Raw genomic sequence first — 25,634 nt, 5'->3', positions numbered from 1 at the left:
CGAAGTAAAAAATATGTAGGTGGATGTTGGATTCTGTGTATCTTTATGTTCCCGCATTCCTGGGGGATACAAGGCGAAAAGTTTAGGTTGAGCATCTTTAAATAGCACTTTCTTAGTACAAAATCTAGAATGAAAAGGGTCACTTTCTACTGAGGCTTGCTATTAACAAAATCTAAAAAGAGCCATTAGTAAAATTCTGTAGGTGGGAGATAGATGAATAGTGTAAGGGAAGAAGAGTTCAGAAAGTTAGCCATCTAAAATAACACTGTATTTTTATAGCTCTGTTGTTCAAAAGTGTTTTTATTTTTGTGACTTTTATTTCACTTGCACATGGTGAGAAACTGATTAGTAATGTTTTGGCAAAAAGGTTTTAATTTTGTGTTAGTCGCTCAGTCGTGTCTGACTCTTTGTGACCTCATGGACTGTAGCCCGCAAGACTCCGCTGTCCATGGGGATTCTCCAGGCACGAGTACTGGAGTGGGTTACCATTCCCTTCTCCAGGGGATCTTCCTGACCCAGGGATAGAACCCAGGTCTCCCGCATTGCAGGTAGATTCTTTACTGTTTGAGCTACCTGGGAAGCAGAAGGAATACCTTCTTACATTACTAAAAGAATTTCCTTTCATTTAAATACATTACATGGTGATGGTTTTAAATTGCTGAAAAAAAAAAGAAAATATGTTTGTGTGATTCTGAGAATAATTGAATTGTCTTAGTTATTGTTGCTTTTTTATCCAGAAGGAATAAACCATCCATATTTTAATAAATTAAAAACTTAAGAAAACTATTTGCATGAAATAAGAACCATAATAACTTACCTTTTTTTCTGAGATTTTTTTCCCAATGTACTTATTGTACTAGTTTTCATGAAATCCTTAGACAAAGGTAATCAGTGATCTACAGGGAAGAAACAGCAGCAAAATTTGGTGTCTTTTAAAAGACTGAATAATAAGTGACGCAGGTTTTCTGCATTTTATTGTGTTTGTTTAGGCAGGGAGTGATTTAGAATTAAGATAAATGATTTCTGACTTTTCATTCATTCATTCATTTCAGTTATTAAATATCAAGCAAGCATTGCATTGCATGTTGATAGGCTTGGGCTAAGCATTTGCATTATAAAGATAAATGACACCATATTTCTACCTTTAAATTACTCATAGTCTAATGGAGAACAAAGTATAATATATTAAAAGTAAATTCAGAGAATATAGAGACCACATAGAGGCTATCATGTCCTGTTTGGAGGATTGAAGAGCAGGGAAGCCCCCTCAGTGTCTCAAGCCATATTTTAAGCCATATTTTAAGACCCTCCAGAGACATTACCTAGAAGATAATCATTAGATCAAAGTGTCACAATGTTCTCATTTCATAATCTTTGTTTGCCTTTGTGGGGAAGTTGCAAAGTGAAATGGCAGTGTCTTGGAGTGATCACCTCTGGGTCTAAATCATGGCTTACCCACTGAACGGCATTGCGACCTTGAAAAATGGCTTCATTTCCCTGAACCTCCATTTCCTAATTTGTGAAATGACAGTAATAACGAGGCAATTTGTAGGTCTAAATGAGACAGCATTTAATGTGTGGATAAAATTTTTGGCATTTAACATCGTTTTAAATCCATGATTATTAACTAGTGTTCATTAGCTTTGTAACTCATTGCCATAATCAAAATTATTAATAGTAAAACTCAAAAACTTTAAACAAATGTGAAATAATTTAGTTCTGTGGAGCGATATTTTAAAGTAGCTACAAAACTCAGGTTGGTAAGAAAATTTCTCAAGTTACAAATAGGCTTAGTTGCAAAAACATATGTGTAAATCCCTTCTTTGATTCTCATCAGCACATTTTCACACATAAACAATGTTACTAATCAACAGAACCATCCTAAAACATTTATTGAATGCATATTTTTGTATTAATGATTCAGGTTAGAGCACAAAAATCCTATTAAACCCACAATGTAAGTGAAAGACAAGAAATTCTTTCATCTGCTCCTTCATGCATTGCAACTTAATCTCTTGGTGCAGCTGAGTTAATGGCCATTTTCACCACTTGTGTCCCTTTCTGCAAGGTTGTAACAGACAACAAATTCATGCAAACATGTATGCATTATGCATTTTAACTCTACGTAATGTTTTATTAATTTTACCCTGGTTCTTGGTATTTCTTACAATTTTACAATGACTTGGTAATTGGTGTGGTGGATTATCACATTTATGAAATGCTCTGAGAGGTCTCATCAAAGCTTTAATAACTTTATTCATTTCATTCAACAAGAATGCCTATTATGGTCTAGCTCTATGCTAGGTGTTAGATATAACTAATAAATAAAGGCATTTTCCAGCTCTGCAATTTCTGTGTAATAATAAAGAAAATACACTGCCATAGTATGCATGAAATGGGCAAAACACCAGCCTTTGCTTGGTTGATGTTTACAGTATGCAAGCTCTCATGTGGTGTAGTCATAATACCTCACTGAATATAGGAATACACGTGTGTAGTATTATTTGCAATATGTCAATTAATATATAAGTGGTTGTGTTGTGCTTAATTGCTCAGTCGTGTCTGACTCTTTGCAACCCCATGGACTGTAGCCCACCAGGCTCCTCTGTCCATGGGGATTCTCCAGGCAAGAATCCTAGGGTGGTTTGCCATGCCCTCCTCCAGGGGATCTTCCCAACCCAGGGATCAAACCCAGGTCTCCTGCATTGGAGGTGGATTCTTCACCAGCTAAGCTACTAGGAAATCCCATATAAGTGCTTATTATAACTTAAATTTGATTTATTATCTATTTTAAATTATTTTTAACAGAAAGATTCTTATTAGTCTTCCTTCAAGCTTTTTGTTGTTGTTCAGTCACTAAGTCAGCTCTGACTCTGCAATCCCATGGACTGTACCATGCCAGGCTTCCCTGTCCTTCAGTATCTCCCAGAGTTTGCTCAAATTCATGTCCATTGAGTTGGTGATGCTATCTAACCATCTCATCTTCTGAAGCTCCCTTCTCCTTTTGCCTTCAATCTTTTCCAGCATCAGGGCCTTTTTCAGTGAGTTCAGCTCTTCACATTAGGTGGCCAAAGTATTGGAGCTTCAGATTAACATCAGTTCTTCTAATGAATATTCAGCATTGATTTCCATTAGGATTAACTGATTCGATCTCCTTGCAGTCCAAGGGATTCTCAAGAGTCTTCTCCAACACCACAATTTGAAATCATCAGTTCTTCAGTGCTCAGCCTTCTTTATTTTGGATAACTACAATTTTAAAAATCCTGAAATTATAATCTATCACTTTAACTATTGGCGTTTACGTCCCTACATATTGTATTTTCATAATACTATGCAGCTGGAATGTGTCACAGAAACACAGGAACAAATTAGATGCTGAAGTTGTTATAAAAGTGAAACTATTATCAACTGCTCCTGTTTTCATATTTTTGCATTCAACTAAATACATCTAGTGGCTTCCCAGGTGGCTCAGAGGGTAAAGAATCCGCCTGCCAATGCAGCAGATGCCGGTCTGATCCCCGGGTCAGGAAGATCCCCTGCAGAAGGAAATGGCAACCCACTCTAGTATTCTTGCCTGGAAAATCCCATGAACAGAGAAGCCTGGCAGGCTACAGACCATTGGATCGCAGAGAGTTGGACATGACTTAGTGACTGAGCATATACAAATACATCTTGCATTCCCCCTGAATCAGTCTGTGATAAGTAACATTCTTAAAGCTTCAGCTTATAAAAATACATTTCTACTAAATAGTTTTGCATGTTTTTTTAAATGTTGGGATTACCTGTAGATTTTTAAAGGTTTTTTTTTTCCTGAAAGTCTTCTGAAAACCCAAACCAAGGACATAGAATGAAAGTTATTTGCATCATCATCATTATTAATAATAAGAAATATAACAATAAGGAAAATATTCAGGAACTCCGCAGCCATGCAGTCCTTTAAGAAAGCAATGAGGTGAAAAATAATGGAAAATATTTCCACTAACTAAATGGAAAATTTTCAAAGGAAAAACATTGTATAAATTCCTACCTTTGTGACAGATATTGCTTGAGATGATTTATAAGTTATTCAAATTATCTCTCTCCCAAATCTCTTCTAAATGCTAAGAAGTTAAACAAAAATATTGAATTACTAATTAATGTTTAATATAGATATTTTATATTAGGTCAGTTTTATGATATGGTTTATTTGTTTAGGTAAATATATATAGATTAAAATATATTGAAGCTCTTTTGATGATTGTCATATATATGTATATATATAAAACCATTGTATATTACTTTTATGCCCAATTTAAGTGACTGGAAGAATAATTTTACCATAAAAGTGCATATAGTAGTATTTTGTTTTGTTTATCACTATAAATGTTTTGTTATTACTAAGATTCATTGGATGGCATATCTTCCTCCTCATTATAACATTATTCTTATGATCCCCTTCAGGGCAACCTGCCCTATGTTGTAATTTCCAGACACTGTATTGAAAATATGGAATCCTTACAAAAAATATTTACACTAAAAGTAGGAATTGATTCTTTTTAATTACTAGTCATTAAAAGCAGAATACAATTAAATAAAACATAGTAAGGGATTTCCTTGGTAGCTCAGATGGTAAAGAATCTGCCTGCATTGCAGGATATCTGGTTGAGATCTAGGTTCAATCCCTGGGTTGGGAAGATCCCCCAGAGAAGGGAATGGCAACCCACTCTAGTATTCCTTCCAGGAGAATTCCATGAAGAGAGGAGCCTGGTGGGCTACAGTCCATGGGGTCACAAAGAGTCAGACACGACTGAACGACTAACACACTTTTGAAAACATTGGATACTGACATTTGAACCAAAATAATGAAGCAGCCTGTTTAATGGCTGCTGTTGTACGCTCTAGAGATAATTTTGTATCAAAGTCCTGCCTTTTCCATCTCTGTTTCTTACAATGCACCACACATCAGGTTAGATGGTTAAGGTTATAAATATTTGTCATCAGAAAATCAGGTGAGCCTAGAAACTTGTTACAGTTATTTTAAATTACAACCAAGCTCCCAGACCTGCTAAGAATGAGGCTACACACAGCTGACCTGTGGATTACTGCTTGTCGCAGCTACAAAAGAATGGCAGAGGGGAAATCCCTTTCCAGAGAAATGGACTCAGCCATCAGTGGCATTTGCATGATTGGAAAGGTAAATATGACGTTTGCTTAGATAAGGCAACTCGATAGGAGTAAAACAACATTTGGCAGTGCCCCTTTGAACAAGACCTGGGGTCACATACTTCAGATTCCACCATCCACACAATGCTTGCTGATGCAGTGATTTCCAGCCTACCTCACTTATCCACATTTCCTGTGGCACTGTGCTTGGGACTTCCACAGGGGGCGTATTATTCCTAGGTTTGTTGTAGTGAGACTACTGCTTAGGGCAGGGGATGACCTTGAAGGTGGTGGTTCTGAAATCTTGAGGCAAATCTCAACTCTTTCTCCAGTGAAGCCTCATGCTGACCCTCTACAGAAGTAATGACAAACTTTGTTTTTTTCCTATCGAGTTGCCTTATCTAAGCAAACATCATATTTACCTTTCCAATCATGCAGATGCCACTGATGGCTGAGTCCATTTTTCTGGAAAGGGATTTCCCCTGTGCCATTCTTTGGTAGCTGTGACAAGCAGTGATCCATGGGTCATATGTGTGCATTCAGCATAGGAGAGTGGTTCATGGGGCATGCATTGCATTTCTTTAGTTAGGATCCGTGAACTATAAACTCAGAATGTGGCGCTGATAAAACCTTGGTAGGCTTTATCCAAAGGGTAATTTAGGTGTGTTTCTATGGAGGGGAAACAGATGTATGAGAGGTTTAACTTTCTTCCTGACTCACTGTAGGAACTTCCAGGCTAAATAAAGCATCTGGGATGTGTTAGCTGGAAAGCTAATCTTAACTCATTTTTCCTCAGTAGTGCTGTGGAAAGCCAGTGGGTGAGGAGGAAAGAGAGAGAAGAAAAGAAGGTGTGGTATTACCAAGAGGTTGCAAAGTTTGTCAGAGCCCTATTTCTATGATTTTCATTGAACATATTCTTCCAAACTTAAGGGCCACTCCTCTTAGGCAAAACTGGAAAAAAAAAAAATCAAAAGGGGCATCCAGAAATCTTTCCCTAGAGGAGACCCAGCTGTGAAGGGTTTTTCACTAATGCTACAAGTTTCAGAGAGATAATGTAAATAGATGAAGCTGACCAGGGTGGGGACTGTGCTGATGGAACACAGGTCTCAACTGAAAGTGGCCGCTGACCATTTCCAGGTGACTTGTGGGCCAAGTGCTGACAGGTCTGCTGATTTTTTCAGCAGAAGTGAGGTTTTTTTTTCCCTTGTGAAATCAACTGATTTTTAAAGAGAGAGTAACTACATTTTTAACAGTGTGTAAAGAACATAAAACATGTCTCTGGGTTGCCAACTTATCCCCTCTGAGTTATCATGAGGGATGTCAAATATTGCTGTATGTATCAGTAAGGATGCTTTGAGCTTCAAACCCAACAAACAACGAGACTTTTACTAGTTCCCCTAGCAGTCCTAGGGTTGGTTCTATGGCTCTGTAGTGTTTTCTGGAAGTCAGGCTGTTTTTGTCCTCTGTTCTTCCATTCTCAGCATTTGGCTTTTTATCCTTTGACTTGCTGCCTCACGGCTGAAACACCCCTTAGCATTTCATCTTCACACATCCACATCAGAACAGGTGAGAAAGATTTCCTACCGTGTCCCCCTCTCCCTCTATCAGAGAAGAAGTATCCCCCTAGAGCCCCCCGCCCCCACCAAACACTTAGCCCTCACCAGGGGCTTCCCTGGTGGTGCAGAGGTTAAAGTGTCTGCCTGCAATGTGGGAGACCTGGGTTCGATCCCTGGGTCAGGAAGATCCCCTGGAGAAGGAAATGGCAACTCACTCCAGTATTCTTGCCTGGAGAATCCCATGGACAGAGGAGCTTGGTGGGCTACAGTCCACGGGTCGCAGAGTCGGACACGACTGAGCGACTTCACCTTCATCTTCACCTTTACCTTCACCTCACCTTGTAGGCCAGCTCTGGGTCAAATATAAGGGAGGCTGGGAAGGTGAGCAGCTGGCCTTTTGACCTTAAGGTAGGAGGTGGGCAAGGAGGATTGGCAGTGGATGCTAGGAGGTCAGCCAGGGTGGTGCCTGCTGTATCATCCAGTCATTATAAACTATTTATTTCAGCTGTACTCACGTAGCTGAGTTTTGACTTATACACTGAATGGTATCAATATATTTGCCCTTCAGAAAGAGAATATCATGGCTAAGGAAAAGTCACAACTTCAAGGTTCTAGTTCTTGATGGAAAAGGTCATGGCATCCTTGTGATGTCATTTTATTATTATTTAGGTTTTCAGTTAATTAGGAGGTGGAATCATAGGGAAAATGTTTTCAAAAGCCTTAGGGCAATCTATTAATTTTATCTTCTAAATAAAGTAAATGAGTGTTCTGAGAATGCTGTTTCACTTCTCTGGATATTGTTCACCAAAAACCCTGACCCTGGTCTAACCATTAGAAAAACTTCAAACAAACCTAAATTAGGGACATTCAGAAAAAAAAATAAAAGGAAAAACCTAACCAATGCTCTTCAAAACTGTCAAGGTCATCAAGGACAAGGAAATTCTGAGGAACTGTCACAGCCAGGAGGAGTCTAAGGATGCCTGATGACCAAGTGCAATGTGGTATTCTTGATGGGACCCTGGAAAAGAAAGGATTTTAGGGGAAAACTAGCAAACTCTGAATAAAATATAAAGTTTAGTTAATCAATGTTGGTTTCTTAGAATTGACAAATATACTCTGAGAATATAAGATGTCAGCTTGGTAAGAGCCATGGGGAATTCTCTGTACCATCTTTGGAGATTTTCTGTAAATTTTGTAGAAAAACAGCCATGTGGTTTTCCTCCTAGTTTCCCAACAGAGCTCAGCTGTCAACCTCTCTGTACTGCACAGGTTTGGCATCAACTTCATTCTGATGGGAAATCTTCTAAACAATGCGTGTTTGTATTTCATGTCATATTTGTTGGTAAGTGGTATTTTAGGGCAGCAACTTCTGTTATCTGTCTAGATTATTTCATTCTAAGGAGTTTTATTGATATTTTTCTTTCTTACATCTCACTCTGTTGTTAATTCCCATAAATCCCCTTAGCTGCTCTGTTACTTTCAAGCCCAGATAACACTTGCTGAGTTTTAACTAGTTCACATCTTCTTCCTTGAGCCTTAGTTTCAACCCCCTTGCTCTCCTGATTTGCTCATACCCTTGATAGAATTCAATAATGGTTTAGAATGGCAAATCCTTTCCTAGGGTCAGTGTCTTTGGAGGTTTATTTGGATAGTGTGACTTTGGATCCTTGCCTGGAATTTTTTTTCTTCCTTTCTCTGGTGTCCAAAAAAAAAAAAAAAAAACAAACCAGATACTGATCAAACTTTGTGAATTTGTAGGGTAAACTAGAGCTGTAATAAACAAGGCAGCATCAGCATAGGATGACAGGATATTTGAGGGAAAACAGAATCAAGTACCAAATCAACGATGAAGACATAGGAATAGAACTAAATAGAATCTAAGTACTCTGAAGGACTTCAAGTTTTTGAAATCTCAGTGTCTCCTCTGACTGTTTACATCATCGTTTTCTCTTTCTTAGAAGGAAGATTTCCTATTCTTGTTTTGAAGGCATAAGTGAATGAATGCTATTGAAATGTGTGGGTAGTCAGAGATCTCAAAGTATAATTGATAGAAACTACTCCTACAGGCTCCTGAACCCTACATTTCTTTTTTCAAAGGATTGTTTCCAGTCGTCCCCAAATGGAATAGATATCACTTAAAGAACTCTAATAGAGGAAAAGCTTTTTTACTTTTTTAATCACTGTAATCAGATCCAGCAAATCAGTTTCTTTTCCTGCCATGCACACACACACAAAAAAAAAACCAAACAGTAAATGTGTGTATAGAAGGCACATTTTCTAATTTTCCCAAACTGGTAAAAATTGGATTTCTATTACTTTCTTCTTTTTCTGGATGAATTGGATAGATGCTACCACAGACTGTAGCCCACCAGGCTCTTCTGTCCATGGGACTTTCCAGGCAAGAATACTGGAGTCGGTTGCCATGCCCTCCTCCAGAGAATCTTCCTGACCCAGGGATCGAACCCATGTCTCCTGCATTGCAGGTGGATTCTTTACCAGCTGAGCTATCAGGGAAACCCCACATCATTCACAGAGATCACATTTTCATTGTTCTCATTCCCTACTTTGTCGAAGTAACAAGATCCTCTTCAAGGGAAAGTCTTTCTCACATGTTTCTGCATATTGGGAAACCAGGATTTTTCTTACTGTCTTCATTCCTTTTTCAGCTTATTTTGGGTTGTAATTCCCTGAAGTTACAGAAAAGAACCTTTGACAGGATGAATATCTCTTAGAAAAGCATATGAATGGTTGATGATAGGAAACACTACACTGTTCTTGGTAGCTGTCGTAGATCTGTCTGCTAACCTGAAAAGCATCCACAAGACACTTACATACATTTTGATTCCATGTGTACTTCACATGCCATATAGCTGTATCTTAGAAATTTCTAACCTATTTGACTATGAATATCCTCTTTGTAATATATAATATTGTTGCATATTAGCAAGAAAATTAGTGATCTTATAACCTACTGGAAGGAGCACATAATGATAAAATCATTAAGAAGACAACTTAGCATAATTAAATATGATATATATATATGTATATATTCAATATATACACATAGTGAAGTGAAAATTGCTCAGTCATGTCCTACTCTTTGCGACCCCATGGACTATACAGTCCATGGAATTCTCCAGGCCAGAATACTAGAGTGGTTAGCCTTTCCCTTCTCCAGGGGATCTTCCCAACCCAGGTATCAAACCCAGGTCTCCCGCATTGCAGGCCAATTCTTAACCAGCTGAGCCACCAGGGAAGCCCCATACATATATTGACTATACATATTCAATATACGGATATATTGAAATCCTTAAAAGTGCATACTTTTGACTTAGTGATTTCATATGTAGAGATTTAGCCTAAAAAATTTAAGGATATATGTAATATTTAGCTATAGCAAAAATGTTTGTTAATAGCATCATTTTTAATATAGAACAACTTAAATCTTACACAGTAGGGGAGTGCTTAAATTAATTATAGAACAGAATAAAATACCAATACCAGTTTATAACTTGGATATTTATTTGTTCACATAAAAATATAGTCATAATATATTAACTAAAAACATAGACAAAAATGGAAAGGTAGTCTAATACATATGTATACATGGTTTCTTTAATCCGAGTAAAGCAAAGAAGTGACGTGACATTTCAGTAGTTATTCTTTCAGTTCACTAGTGCTATTAAGGGGATATATTCTTTACCACTCACAACAGCTTTTGAAAGACAGTGGTTAATATTTTCCGGTGATATTATTTATTAAATCTATTGCCTGGACTCAAATTCCATTCATAGGTTGCTTGCAATTTTTCAGTGATTCCTCTAGTTGTCAGAAATTCTCAGATTGTGAATTGCTAATTTATTTTAGAACTTTCTGCATATTCTTAAACCAAGTATCTTGGTTTAATTAATTCATACATATCTCTTAGCTATAAACTCATTTTTAGCACTAAATTTCCTCTTGTTTTGTAGCTGCGCAGGAACCATTGTTTTGCTCAGCTGAAATAGCTGATTCGTGTTACCTAGACACTTTTTTTACAGTCCTGGCTCTTAAATTGTGAAGACGCCTCTAAAGTGCAGCTCAAACTCTACTTTTTCCATAGTCTTTTCTGATCATACTTTCCTGACTACATCTTATTTAGATGTTAAACTTCTTAAAAATAAGGGCTAAGCTACAAATTTCTTTTCATTCCCCACTGCCACATCTATCATATTATTGAAAGGTTGTTGCTGAACCACGTAAAGACGCAGGGATCCTTGGCCTATGGAGGAGAAGAATTCAATCCAGGGCCAGAGACAAGGCTTGATCGCTCAGAGCTTATGTGTAATAAAGTTTTATTAAAGTATAAAGGAGATAGGGAAAGCTTCTGACGTAGACATCAGAAGTGGGTAGAAAGAGTACCTGCTTGCTTAGTGTTAGCAATGGAGTTATATACTCTCCAATGAATCCAAATGATGTCTGGAGATTGTAAAGACCTCACCAGACCTACTCCTATAATTTATGTTTTAAGATAACAGAATTAGCCAGAAGATTTAATCCAGAGACTGTCCTCAGGCAGGATACACTCAGTTCAGTTCTGTTCAGTTCAGTTACTCAGTCATGTCCCACTCTTTGCGACCCCATGAATTGCAGCACGCTAGGCCTCCCTGTCCATCACCAGCTTCCAGAGTTCACTCAAACTCATGTCCATCGAGTCAGTGATGCCATCCAGCCATCTCATACTCTGTCGCTCCCTTCACCTCCTGCCCCCAATCCCTCCCAGCATCAGAGTCTTTTCCAGTGAGTCAACTCTTCGCATGAGGTGGCCAAAGTATTAGAGTTTCAGCTTTAGAATCATTCCTTCCAAAGAACACCCAGCACTAATCTCCTTCAGAATGGACTGGTTGGATCTCCTTGCAGTCCAAGGGACTCTCAAGAGTCTTCTCCAACACCACAGTTCTAAAGCATTAATTCTTCGGCACTCAGCTTCCTTCACAGTCCAACTCTCACATCCATACATGACCACTGGAAAAACCATAGCCTTGACTAGACAGACATTTGTTGGCAAAGTAATGTCTCTGCTTTTGAATATGCTATCTAGGTTGGTCATAACTTTTCTTCCAAGGAGTAAGCATCTTTTAATTTCATGGCTGCAATCACCATCTGCAGTGTTTTGGAATCCCCAAAAATAAAGTCTGACACTGTTTCCACTGTTTCTGCATCTATTTGTCATGAAGTGATGAATCCAGATGCCATGATCCTAGCTTTCTGAATGTTGAGCTTTAAGCCAACTTTTTCACTCTCCACTTTCACTTTCATCAAGAGGCTTTTTAGTTCTTCTTCACTTTCTGCCATAAGGGTGGTGTCATCTGCATATCTGAGGTTATTGATATTTCTCCCGGCAATCTTGATTCCAGCTTCTGCTTCCTCCAACCCAGCGATTCTCATGATGTACTCTGCATATAAGTTAAATAAGCAGGGTGACAATATACAGCCTTAACATACTCCTTTTCCTATTTGGAACCAGTCTGTTGTTCCGTGTACAGCTCTAACTGTTGCTTCCTGACCTGCATATAGGTTTCTCAAGAGGCAGGTCAGGTGGTCTGGTATTCCCATATCTTTCAGAATTTTCCACAGTTTATTGTGATCCACACAGTCAAAGGCTTTGGCATAGTCAATAAAGCAGAAATAGATATTTTTCTGGAACTCTCTTGCTTTTTCCATGATCCAGCGGATGCTGGCAATTTGATCTCTGGTTCCTCTGCCTTTTCTAAAACCAGCTTGAACATCTGGAAGTTCACCATTCATGTATTGCTGAAGCCTGGCTTGGAGAATTTTGAGCATTACTTTACTAGCATGTGAGATGAGTACAATTGTGCCATAGTTTGAGCATTCTTTGGCATTGCCTTTCTTTGGGATTGGAATGAAAACTGACCTTTTCCAGTCCTGTGGCCACTGCTGAGTTTTCCAAATTTGCTGGTATATTGAGTGCAGCACTTTCACAAGCATCATCTTTCAGGATTTGAAATAACTCAACTGGAATTCCATCACCTCCACTAGCTCTGTTCATAGTGATGCTTCCTAAGGCCCACTTGACTTCACATCCCAGGATGTCTGGCTCTAGGTGAATGATCATACCATCGTGATTATCTGGGTCATGAAGATCTTTATTGTACAGTTCTTCTGTGTATTCTTGCCACCTCTTCTTACTATTTTCTGCTTTTGTTAGGTCCATACCATTTCTGTCCTTTATTGTGCCCACCTTTGCATGAAATGTTCCCTTGGTATCTCTAATTTTCTTGAGGAGATCTCTAGTCTTTCCCATTCTGTTGTTTTCCTCTATTTCTTTGCATTGACCACTGAGGAAGGCTTTCTTATCTCTCCTTGCTATTCTTTGGAACTCTGCATTCAGATGCTTATATCTTTCCTTTTCTCCTTTGCTTTTCACTTCTCTTCTTTTCACAGCTATTTGTAAGGCCTCCCCAGACAGACATTTTGCTTTTTTGCATTTCTTTTCCATGGGGATGGTCTTGATCCCTGTCTCCTGTACAATGTCATGAACCTCCATAGTTCATCAGGCACTCTGTCTATCATATCTAGTCCCTTAAATCTATTTCTCACTTCCAATGTGTAATCATAAGGGATTTGATTTAGGTCATACCTGAATGGAGAAGACTCTTGAGAGTCTCTTGGACTGCAAGGAGATCCAACCAGTCCATTCTGAAGGAGAAAACTCTGGGATTTCTCTGGAAGGAATGATGCTAAAGCTGAAACTCCAGTACTTTGGCCACCTCATGTGAAGAGTTGACTCATTGGAAAAGACTCTGATGCTGGGAGGGATTGGGGGCAGGAGGAGAAGGGGACGACTGAGGATGAGATGGCTGGATGGTATCACTGACTCGATGAACGTGAGTCTGAGTGAACTCCGGGAGTTGGTGATGGACAGGGAGGCCTGGCGTACTGCGATTCATGGGGTCGCAAAGAGTCGGACATGACTGAGTGACTGAGTTGAACGAACTGAACTGAATGGTCTAGTGGTTTTCCCTACTTTCTTCAATTTAAGTCTGAATTTGGCAATAAAGAGTTCATGATCTGAGCCACAATCAGCTCCTGGCCTTGTTTTTGTTGACTGTATAGAGCTTCTCCATCTTTGGCTGCAAAGAATATAATCAATCTGATTTCAGTGTTGACCATCTGGTGACGTTCATGTGTAGAGTCTTCTTTTGTGTTGTTGGAAGAGGGTGTTTGTTATGACCAGTGCATTTTCTTGGCAAAACTCTATTAGTCTTTGTCTTGCTTCATTCTGTATTCCAAGGCCAAATTTGCCTGTTACTCCAGGTGTTTCTTGACTTCCTACTTTTGCATTCCAGTCCCCTATAATGAAAAGGACATCTTTTTTTGGTGTTAGTTCTAAAAGGTCTTGTAAGTCTTCATAGAACCGTTCAACTTCAGCTTCTTCAGCGTTATTGGTTGGGGCATAGACTTGGATTACTGTGATATTGAATGGTTTGCCTTGGAAACAAACAGAGATCATTCTGTCATTTTGAAGATTGCATCCAAGTACTGCATTTTAGACTCTTTTGTTGACCATGATGGCTACTCCCTTTCTTCTAAGAGATTCCTGTCCACGGTAGTAGATATAATAGTCATCTGAGTTAAATTCACCCATTCCAGTCCATTTTAGTTCGCTGATCCCTAAAATGTCGACGTTCACTCTTGCCATCTTTTGTTTGACTACTTCCAATTTGCCTTGATTCATGGACCTGACATTCCAGGTTCCTATGCAATATTGCTCTTTACAGAATTGGACCTTGCTTCTATCACCAGTCACATCCACAACTGGGTATTGTTTTTGCTTTGGCTCCATCCCTTCATTCTTTCTGTAGTTATTTCTCCTCTGTTCTCCAGTAGCATATTGGGCACCTACTGACCTGGGGAGTTCCTCTTTCAGTATCCTATCATTTTGGCTTTTCATACTGTTCATGGGGTTCTCAAGGCAAGAATACTGAATTGGTTTGTCATTCCCTTCTCCAGTGGACCACATTATTGTTATATAATCCTTGTAAAGACCAGACCTACTCCTGTAATTTGCATTGAAGATAAGAGAATTCAGTTCAGTCACTCAGTCATGTCCGACTCTTTGCAACCCCATGAATTGCACCACACCAGGCCTCCTTGTCCATCACCAACTCCCAGAGTTAACTCAAACTCACGTCCATCAAGTCGGTGATGCCATCCAGCCATCTCATCCTTTCTCATCCCCTTCTACTTCTGCCCCCATCCCTCCCAGCATGAGTCTTTTCCAATGAGTCAACTATTCACATGAGTTGGCCCTCTCAAGAGTCTTCTCCAACACCACAGTTCAAAAGCATCAATTCTTTGGTGCTCAGCTTTCTTCACAGTCCAACTCTCACATCCATTCATGACTACTGGAAAATAACAGAATTAGCCAGAAGGTTTAATCCAGAGACTGTCCTCAGGCAGGATACATTATTCTTATATAATCCTAAGAAATGTACAGGAAAAAAAAGGTTTGTCATTTCTTCCTCCTTGAGAATTCCAGACCCCTCTCTCTTTGGTGACCCCTAGACTTCTTATCAACCTGCTTAGGAAATGACTCTCTCATTGTCTTGTATACATCAATTGTTCAATAGTCACTCTTTGAGTTAGTAATTCAGTAGTGACAGTGATATACGAAACCCAAGTGATCAGTATAAAGCCACCCCCTGAAGGAAAGTGAAAAAGTTGGCTTAAAGCTCAACATGCAGAAAACTAAGATCATGGCATCTGGTCCCAACACTTCATGGGAAATAGATGGGGAAACAGTGGAAACAGTGTCAAACTTTATTATTTGGGGCTCCAAAATCACTGCAGGTGGTGACTGCAGCCATGAAATTAAAAGACGCTTACTCCTTGGAAGAAAAGTTATGACCAACCTAGATGGCATATTGAAAAACAGAGACATTACTTTTCAACAAAGGTCCATCTAGTCAAGGCTATAGTTTTTCCTGTGGTCATGTGTGGATGTGAGAGTTGGACTGTGAAGAAAGCTGAACATTGAAGAATTGATGCTTTTGAACTGTGGTGTTGGAGAAGACTCTTGAGAGTCCCTTGGACTGCAAGGAAATCCAACCAGTCCATTCTGAAGGAGATCAACCCTGGGATTTCTTTGGAAGGAATGATGCTAAAGCTGAAACTCCAGTACTTTGGCCACCTCATGTGAAGAGTTGACTCATTGGAAAAGACTGATGCTGGGTGGGATTGGGGGCAGACGGAGAAGGGGACGACAGAGGATGAGATGGCTAGATGGCATCACGGACTCAACTGACGTGAGTCTGAGTGAACTCCAGGAGTTGGTGATGGACAGGGAGGCCTGGTGTGCTGAGATTCTTGGGGTCACAAAGAGTCGGACATACTGAGCGACTGAACTGAACTGAACTGAAGAAGACTCTAATGAATAGCACCATTAGTAGTATTCAAATATAGTTGCTACTACAAAAATAATCATGTGATTTTTCAGTTGCTTTAATTTTTTTTTTAATATGTAAGGGTCCTCTGCAGGTTGAAATCTTATTCTGTGTTTTTGGCATTAGTAAATAGCTATTTAGAATAATTTAGTCTGCAAAGTCCCTGTCTCGGTGAGAGTTATGCATGATGATTAAAAAAAATGTGGGAGGGGAATCTACCAACATTTAATAAAACAACATGCTCTTTTTGCTTGGAAAAGGCTCAGTGACTGACTTTACAACCTTCATTCCAAAGTTCTCTTTATTTCTTATAGCTTGTGAGCTGAAATTACTCATGTCTGACACCTACTTTAGAATTCACTTACCAAAAATAAAAGTTTAAAAAAGATGAAGGGTGATTGTGGCATCTTGCTGCTTAATCATAAAAGTCAGAAAAATATGTCCTGATACCACTCCGATTTTCTTTTTTAAAGAAATAACAGATGCTTAATCACATTTAATTAAGAGAATCGTCTTTGTCTTTCTAAAACCCTTTCATCCCCTCCGTTCCTATCTCGTACTTACTCTGTCATTTTTAATTTTGTGTTCTTGCCACTAATGTGCGTTTTCCTTATCTGCCAATGTCATCTACCCACTTCCTCCTGGAGAGCACAGCCCAATCCGTCTCTCACTAAGAACACCATCTGAACAACTTATTATGAGACTCTTAATTTGGCACACAGGCTGCATTATTTATTCAGAGCTGATAAGGGACAAAACACATGGCTGAGTTTCCTGAGCTTCACTATTTAACACCTCCACAAGGCTAAATCTTTCAAAACAGTTTGTTCCACTTGTTTTTACACTTTCTTCATTCATTTATGTTTTGAAAAATGGTTCAACTAAATCACAGACAGATAATTTGTAACTTTCAAGCATTCAATGTATTCAGTGGGTTCAAGTAATATAGTCAGGTATGTATGGGCTCATATCAAATTTTCTGCCATCTTACTCAGAACCAAGAAGCACAATGATAATGCCCCTTATTTTTCCCTTCTAATTTTTTTGTTTCCTGTAGATTATCTCAGAAAGTTTGAACCTAAATATCACAGAATCTTCCTCCATAAGTGATGACTCTCATTTCTATTCCATTTGCTTGGAAACAAAGATTTTTCCCTTGTAATTACCACAATAAGCAAAACACAATTTAATATTGTTCCCAGAATAATTTCCTCTGCAGGGTTTGCCAAATTTTGTGAAACAATGGCAAATAAAGTTAATGTTCCCATTTTAAATGTGTGAATTTTAACACTGTACCCTTTAGCACTGCATGGATGTGACCTTATCATAAAATATACTTTTTTCTTAGTGTACTAATGACCATTTTGCCACTTCTATACACTAATTTAATATTCAGTTTTTGTTGCAGTTGATCATTCTGTTGGGTAAGCTATAACCTCACCAATATAAATATTTACATTGATATAAGGCTGATTCATTTAGAACTCGTTCACCTAAGACAGATTTAATTATGAATTTCCCTATATAAGTTGTTATAATTATGTGCATCATTTATCAGTTTTGTGATGTTTAAGTTTCTTCCTCTTTGAATGTAAAGCATAGTTGAAAATTTATTTTAGACCATGTGGGTATAATTCATGACACTTGCGCTATCAGTTACTAATTTAAATGCTGGTAAAACAGAAGACACTGGGAAAATCTGATATTAACTAAGAATTTGCTCCTTACATTTTTTAGACGGGTTGATAATGTCGCAAATGCTTTGCAGTGTTGTAATTCAGTGGTTAAGGTGCTAACAACAAGCACATTACTCTAATAATAATAAGATTCTAATCATAAGAATACAGTATACTCAGCTAATGTGATAAAATATATGTGGAGGAATTTTATTTCTTATTCCATTTATTTTTAATATTTCCAACTAGAAAAATTAAAATAATACCCACCCATTCATCTGTTTCTCAAATTTAACAGATTTTAATATTTTGTCCTATTTGTTTCTGATCTATAAGCATCTGCCTGGAATGCGGGAGACCCGGGTTCGATCCCTGGGTCGGGAAGATCCCCTGGAGAAGGAAGTGGCAACCCACTCCAGTATTCTTGCCTGGAAAATCCCATGGAAGGAGGAGCCTGGTAGGCTACAGTCCATGCGGTCGCAAAGAGTCGGACACGACTGAGCGACTTCACTTCACTCTCTCTCAAATAAAATTTTATGAATGTACCTAAATTCTAATTCATTTATCTATTTTCTTCCTCCCCAAAGAATCACTATCCAGAGGTGGGAGACATTCCCAGGCATGTTTTAGTGCTTTTTCTATTTCTGACCGTATTCATAAATAATATATACTGTTGCTATATTGGGGTTCCTTGGTGGCTCAGACAGTAAAGAATCGGCCTGCAGTGTGGGAGACCAGGGTTCAATTCCTGGGTTGGGAAGATTCCCTGGGGAAGGGCATGGAAGCCCACTCCAGTATTCTTACCTGGAGTATCCCCATGGAGCCTGGCAGGCTACAGTCCTTAGCGCTGCACGGAGTCAGACACGACTAAACACACATTACTGTATTATATATCTGTGTATATTTATATATGGTGTATGTACATATATATATATGTACTCACACATATATAATTCTATATGTATCTCTTTTGCAGTTTCCTTGATTTTTTTTACTTGACATTATATTTTTGAAATTTAAAAATACTGGCACATTTCTAGCTACCATAGTAATATTCCAAGGTGTAATTAAACTCTAATGTATCCTTCACAGGTAGCTTGTTTCCTTTTCATATTTTTTCAGTATTTCAGTGGACAGCTCTGCTCAAGTCTGAGTTAAAGACATTCAGAGCATCAGGCTTAGCTAGGGAACTTTACCTAAAAAAAATCAGAACATAATTCTCTGCACACCTGTTTCTGTTTGAATCTCCCACTTTAGACTCATCCCATGTATAATCATGGTTAGTTGTATCTATGTTAAGTTTTGATTCCTTAAGCTGAAGACTATACATTTTTTCAATAAATTGCTACTCTAAGCACCTACAATGATAACCATGAAAATGACTTTTCTAAAAGGCAATGTTTTATAGCATAGTCGAAAGGCATCTAGGTTTAATTCAATGCTTCAGGTAACTTGTACTTATTTATACTCTACTTGGTTTACTTTATGACTTAGAGTATTGGAAAGAGAGAAAGAAACATTTTTTTCTCACCTATTTTAGTTGTGATTTTCTAATATGTTGCACCAGTAAAATTTATTCCCATTTCTTGCAATCTGTCATAAAGCGAAAGCATTATATGATTTACTTGAAAGGAAGAAAGCTGCTTCTTCCTGAAGGTCATTTAGAGGGCTTAGAAAATAAATTAACTTGAAGTGATTTTTATACCATTTAATTATCACTGATCTGAACAAGAATAAAAATGAAACTGAGTAATTTTTCCTCGGATAAATTTAAAATATCTTCAATCCAATTACGTTCTCATATATTGGAGCAACTTAAAAAATGCATTCCATCTGATTGCCTGGTGCTGGTGTGAGAAGGGCTGTTAGAAACCCCAGAAGGGTGCACACTCCCTGCCCCTGGTGCCCAGAGAGCAACTAGCCCCAGCCCTCTAGCCCTCCTGAGAGTGTGGTTGTGGGAGCACGGTCTTGCTCTTTTACCACTGGCTTCCCAGTGGCCACAGTGAAAGTTGTAAATGATGAAGTGCTGCTGGAGAGCTGCTATAAATGGGTTTTTTTCCGTATAAATCTGACCCCTGAGTGGATGATACTGGGAGATTTTTGAAGGAAGTAATTGACACACCATTCAACTTAGAGTTAATTCAAGCCATTTTTTTTTAAATCTTTTGGATCTGCCAGATACACTCTATCCTTTCCTCTGCAATTCAGAGTAAATATTTTTCTTAATATTTTCTTTTATATTGAAGTATAGCTGGGCTGGAAGAAGCACAAGCTGGAATCAAGATTCCTGGGAGAAATATCAATAACCTTAGATATGCAGATGACACCACCCTTATGGCAGAAAGTGAAGAGGAGCTAAAAAGGCTCTTGATGAAAGTGAAAGAGGAGAGTGAAAAAGTTGGCTTAAAGCTCAACATTCAGAAAGCTAGGATCATGGCATCTGCACTCATCACTTCATGACAAATAGATGCAGAAACAGTGGAAACAGTGTCAGACTTTATTATTTGGACTCTAAAATCACTGCAGATGGTGATTGCAACCATGAAATTAAAAGATGCTTATTCCTTGGAAGAAAAGTTATGACCAACCTAGATAGCATATTCAAAAGCAGAGACATTACTTTTCAACAAAAGTCCATCTAGTCAAGGCTGTGGTTTTTCCAGTGTTCATGTATGGATGTGAGAGTTGGACTGTGAAGAAAGCTGAGCATTGAAGAATTGATGCTTTTGAACTGTGGTGTTGGAGAAGACTCTTGAGAGTCCCTTGGACTGCAAGGAGATCCAACCAGTCCATTCTGAAGGAGATCAGCCCTGGGTGTTCTTTGGAAGGAATGATGCTAAAGCTGAAACTCCAGTACTTTGGCCACCTCATGCGAAGAGTTGACTCATTGGAAAAGACTCTGATGCTGGGAGGGATTGGGGGCAGGAGGAGAAGGGGACGACAGAGGATGAGATGGCTGGATAGCGTCACCGACTCGATGGACGTGAGTCTGAGTGAACTCCGGGTGTTGGTGATGGACAGGGAGGCCTGGCGTGCTGCTATTCATGGGGTCACAAAGAGTCGGACACGACTGAGCGACTGAACTGAACTGATCTGAGAGCCATTAACAATTTTGTGATAGATTCAGATGGACAGCAAAGAGACTCAGCCATACATACACACGTATCCACTCTCCCCCAAACTCCCCTTCCATCCAGGCTGCCACATAATATTGAGCAGAGTTCCATGTGCTATACAGTATGACTTTGCTGGCTATCCATTTTAAACAGCACTGTGTACAGGTCCGTCCCAAACTACCCCTCACTATCCCCCACCCTTCTCCCCTGGCATAAGGGGAGAATATTCAAAATGTATTTTTAAGACGTGCAGGGACAGGAGACATTTGGCAGAGTATTTTGTTATGTGAATACAAGAAAAACAAAAAACAACTCTTTGATGACCTCAAACCAATCTGGAAGGATAAATCTTTTAAGACAAACTTTTCATTAAGACAATCACTTCTGCCATGTGGGAAGATATTCTTTAAGCTGTGGAGCGTGTCACCCATATGGAGCTAAGAAAGTATATCGAGTAAAATAAATATCACGAGGAAGGAAGGAAGGAGAAGGTTCATCATTCCCTTGATCCTGTGGCACCAGCGGGCAGATTATATTGTATAGAACCCATGCATTGAGACCAATATTATAGCCTTTAGAATAAATATCACTCTTCCCAAGAAGACCAAGCTCAATGAGAGTCACTTGTCAGCCTCAAACAGCTTAATTACTCAGTCATTGGTTCAAGGCTCAAGGCTAGATGTATTCTGACCTTCTGACTTGACAGGTGAGTTTATCACTGTTGCCCCTTTTCTGATGATCAGAGCAGGAAGCTGTAACTATCAAAATTCAAAGTAGTTGTCAGAGTTAAAGAACTCACCTTAATCATGCCAGGTAGAAACACCCTACATGAGTGGATTACATGGGTACACTCTTGTAAAATGCTTAAACCTGCCTGAACTAAGTAAATGTTAGCAGTTATTAGAATTATTTGCTATTCTGAATGATTCCCAAATGATGTCAAGTAAATAAGGGACATTTTTGCTTAGGAATGTAGGAAAAATGGGCTTCCCAGGTGGCACTAGCAATAAAGAACCTGCCTGCCAATGCAGGAGATGTTAAGAGATGTGGGTTTGATCCCTGGGTTTGAAAGATCCCCTGGAGCAGGGCATGGCAATGCACTCCAATATTCTTGCCTGGAGAATCCTATGGACAGAGGAGACTAGCGAGCTCCAATCCATGGGGTCACAGAGTTGGACATGACTGGAAGTGACTTAGCACACAGACACACAGAAAAGCTGTTCCCCAAACTGATCCTGCTGCCTAAGTCGGTAGAGTAACTTCATAATCCTGGACGACAAGTGACTCGGGAGTGGCTTTCTTTCTAGGGCTATAAATATATGTCTGAGCTATTTTGAATATCAAGGCAAAACAAATGCATTTGTTCATCCCCACAATGACTGGCAATCTGTGAGAAGCAAGTGAAGATGTTCTTTGGTTTTGGAAGTTGTAGGATAATGGAGTTTCTAGCCAGCCAGTTTATTTCAGAGAGCATGTTCGATTTGCACGTGTAAAAATAGTCCTTCCATTGAATCCCAGAGGGGTTTGATTTCAGCAGCTTCATAGAAATGCACAGAGACGAGATTGTTCTAAGAAATGAGCTCTCTGAAAATGCCATAGCATTCTGCTTCAGCGTGGTCACTTGCTAACTATTTTTCATATTATATCTAGCCTTCTTAATACCAAGGGTCTTTTTAAAATGCCAAAGATACTCCTCCAAAAATACACATGAATCAGTCATTTACATTTGCTCATAAAACTCTTTTGCCTTTTCAAAGAGCACTGGGTTGGAGACAAGGACATCTTTCTATCTTTTTACTGAGAACCACTCACTAAGAACACCATATAGTTTCCCTAATTTATTTATGCGAGTGTATCCTGGGGCACTGCTCACTTCACACTTCAAAAGACTGAAAATCTATTAAGCCTTTAAACATTGGCCATCCTGCTACCTGATATTTTATACACTGTGTGGAAGAATATTGTGACTCTCTGCTAATCTTTTCCCATGATCAGCCTTATCCAGTCATAAATGTGTGTTTTTTCTCTTTAGATGATCATCGCCTACCTATGTTTGTACTGTGTGCTAAGTTGCTTCAGTCGTGTCTGACTCTTGGTGACCCTATGGACTGTAGCCTGCCAGGCTCCTCTGTCCATGGGATTCTTCAGGCAATAATGCTAGAGTGGGTTGCCATGCCCTCCTCCAGGGGATCTTCCCAACCCAGGGATTGAACCCATATCTCGTATGGTCTCCTGCACTGGCAGGAAGGTTCTTTACCACTAGCCTCACCTGGGAAGCTCATGTTTCTACTAGTTGACTTGTTTTAGAGGAAGATTTTTTTCCCATCTGAGTTTTAATCATCACCACCACTGCTCCTTTTATCACCCTTCTGGCTCTCTGATCTCTACGTGTTATTTTCTTTCTTCATCCTCTAGTTGACTTCTTTCTTGATTTTTCTCTCCCTTGTGCCTAAGTTCATGCCTCTCCATTGATCCATCACCAAAGGCTGCTGTTTTGTGGACGTGAAGAAGAGGGGCTTATCTTCTGTTTCTGATGTAGCCACTGAGCATAGACCATCAGGTGTGCATATCTTCATGGTGTGTTCTTTCTTCCTGGCCATTCAAAGTGCTTTGTGAGTATTGCTTCTGGGATACAGGAGTGCTGGAAGTTTGTGTGTTGCATAGGATTGGTATCTGGATCTCTGCTGGAAGTGGAGATGGTGCTAAGGTTGGGACTTGCAGGGTTTGGTGAGGTAACACGTTAGAGTAATACTGAGATCAGGAGCTGAGGTTCCCATGGATCAGACAGAGAGCCACAGATGGATAGTGAGCTGAAATGAAGAGTAGGACCAGGAAAAGAGAAGACATGAGGCTAGAGAAGTATAGAAGTGGAGGTTACCCCAGATCCATGGGCTTTCTAGAACCCCTGGCAGATGGTAGAATGCAGTCAAGCCAGGTGTCCCACAGTTCAGGAACCTGTGGTGGACACTTTAAGAGAAGCACACTGATTCACTCTTCATTTAAGACCTGAAAGAAGCTTGCTTTGATGTAGGCCTCAGGGGCACAAGACTGGCTTCGTATCAGGACTGGTAGCCAGCTGGCAGGCTGCTTGTGGTACTGACACTCTTCCTTGAGACATATTCAGAAATAGTAGACCCTTGGCCATGAGTCACCCCCACCAAAATGTTGCATAGTCAGCGGAGTAAAGCTCAACATTTGCTTGAGTTCTGGTCCTAAGAAGGAGTCACAGCTCCTTCAAAAGAATTGGGAGGGATTGATGAATTTTCACTTAAAATTTTCCCCCACTATTCCATGTTAACTATTAAAAGTGTACTGTGTTGATGGAACAGGGGATTGAAGAAAGGTGATGCTCACGAAAGTTAATTGTAAGGACTCCACAAAAAATTATCTAATCATTGCCATTCACACAAGTAAATGCTAATTCTTAAGTTTTTTAAAGTAAGGATCACTTATTTCAGAGATACATCTGTGATAGCAGATAAGACAGACCAGGCATCTATCAGGAATAGTTTTAATTTGTGTTATTGTGCTGTGTCTTTGTGAAATAAGTTATAATGTGCAGACACCAGACCCTACAGAATTCTGTCTCTATACTGAAGAAGGAAGAAACTGAGACCAGTTTTATTTTAACATTCATTCCTCATCATTTCCACAGGGTATTTTTATTTCAGATGCTTCACTCTTTCAGAGTCTGTAAGTCTCCTTAGGGAAAAAAAAAAAAAATTCACCTTGGGGAGGCAGAAATCCCACACTGAATCTTACATGATTCTTTTTCTGGTCAAGGAATATTCAAATGAGCTCAGAGGAAAGATGAGTACTTTGCATTTTACTGCCTTATGCTCTTCATTTCAAAGATAATCCAAATATCTAACATGTGTTTTCAGTAAAGCCCTCCTTGCCACATATTGAATGTATCATCAGTTTTCTTTCTAATATGTGTAACTGAGGCGGGGGGGGGGGGGGGAAAGATCTAACAACCAAAAGGTTGTAAAACATAAATACTCCCCACAGTAATAGTAAGATAAATGCAGAGTCATATTAGTGATACTGCCCTGGGGGCAGAACTCTCTGCTGGAACATATCATGTGTTTAATGAAAGATACAATCGGACAAATTAAACTCCATATTTTGTTCATATCAATGCAGTTCGCCTTTAGTCCTATCCTTCTACAAGAGGCTGAGTTCCACCGCTGCTCCCCCCGGCCCACCTTGCCTTTCTTGTTCTTAAGAGTATAAGTAGCTCATCCACAGAAGGCTCAAGACAGACGGAGAGCTGCTGCTGCCCAGGAAAGGAGGAATCGTCTGGTCACTGTGGCAGATCCCCATTAGTCTTCTGTTGTTCTCAGCTAACCACCAGCATGGTTTGTCTTTCGAATCTAGAAGCAGCTCAGAACCCTGGTGAGCAGGAAGGTACACAGACAGTGTCCCCTCGCTGGTCTTCACTACTGGCTTCTTGTCAGGGAAAAGGAGGTCTCAATTTCCAAAAAGATGGCTAGGGGAGAAGGAGGAAAGAACAAATAGAACACAGGCTTTGATGGATGTATTTGAATAGCACAGCTTATTAACGAAAAGTTCATCCAGCCCAGGTCACGTGTATGTTGTGCAGCCAGGCCCTTTTCCTCACTTCAGTCACCCTTGGAGGGTATGGACTGAACTTTCACTCTGCATCTGATTCTTTAGTGTGGTTCTCTCAGGACA

The sequence above is a fragment of the Ovis canadensis genome, chromosome 18, assembly GCF_042477335.2.
Source record: "Ovis canadensis isolate MfBH-ARS-UI-01 breed Bighorn chromosome 18, ARS-UI_OviCan_v2, whole genome shotgun sequence".
Lineage (NCBI taxonomy): Eukaryota > Metazoa > Chordata > Mammalia > Artiodactyla > Bovidae > Ovis > Ovis canadensis.
This window is presented reverse-complemented; position numbering follows the sequence as displayed.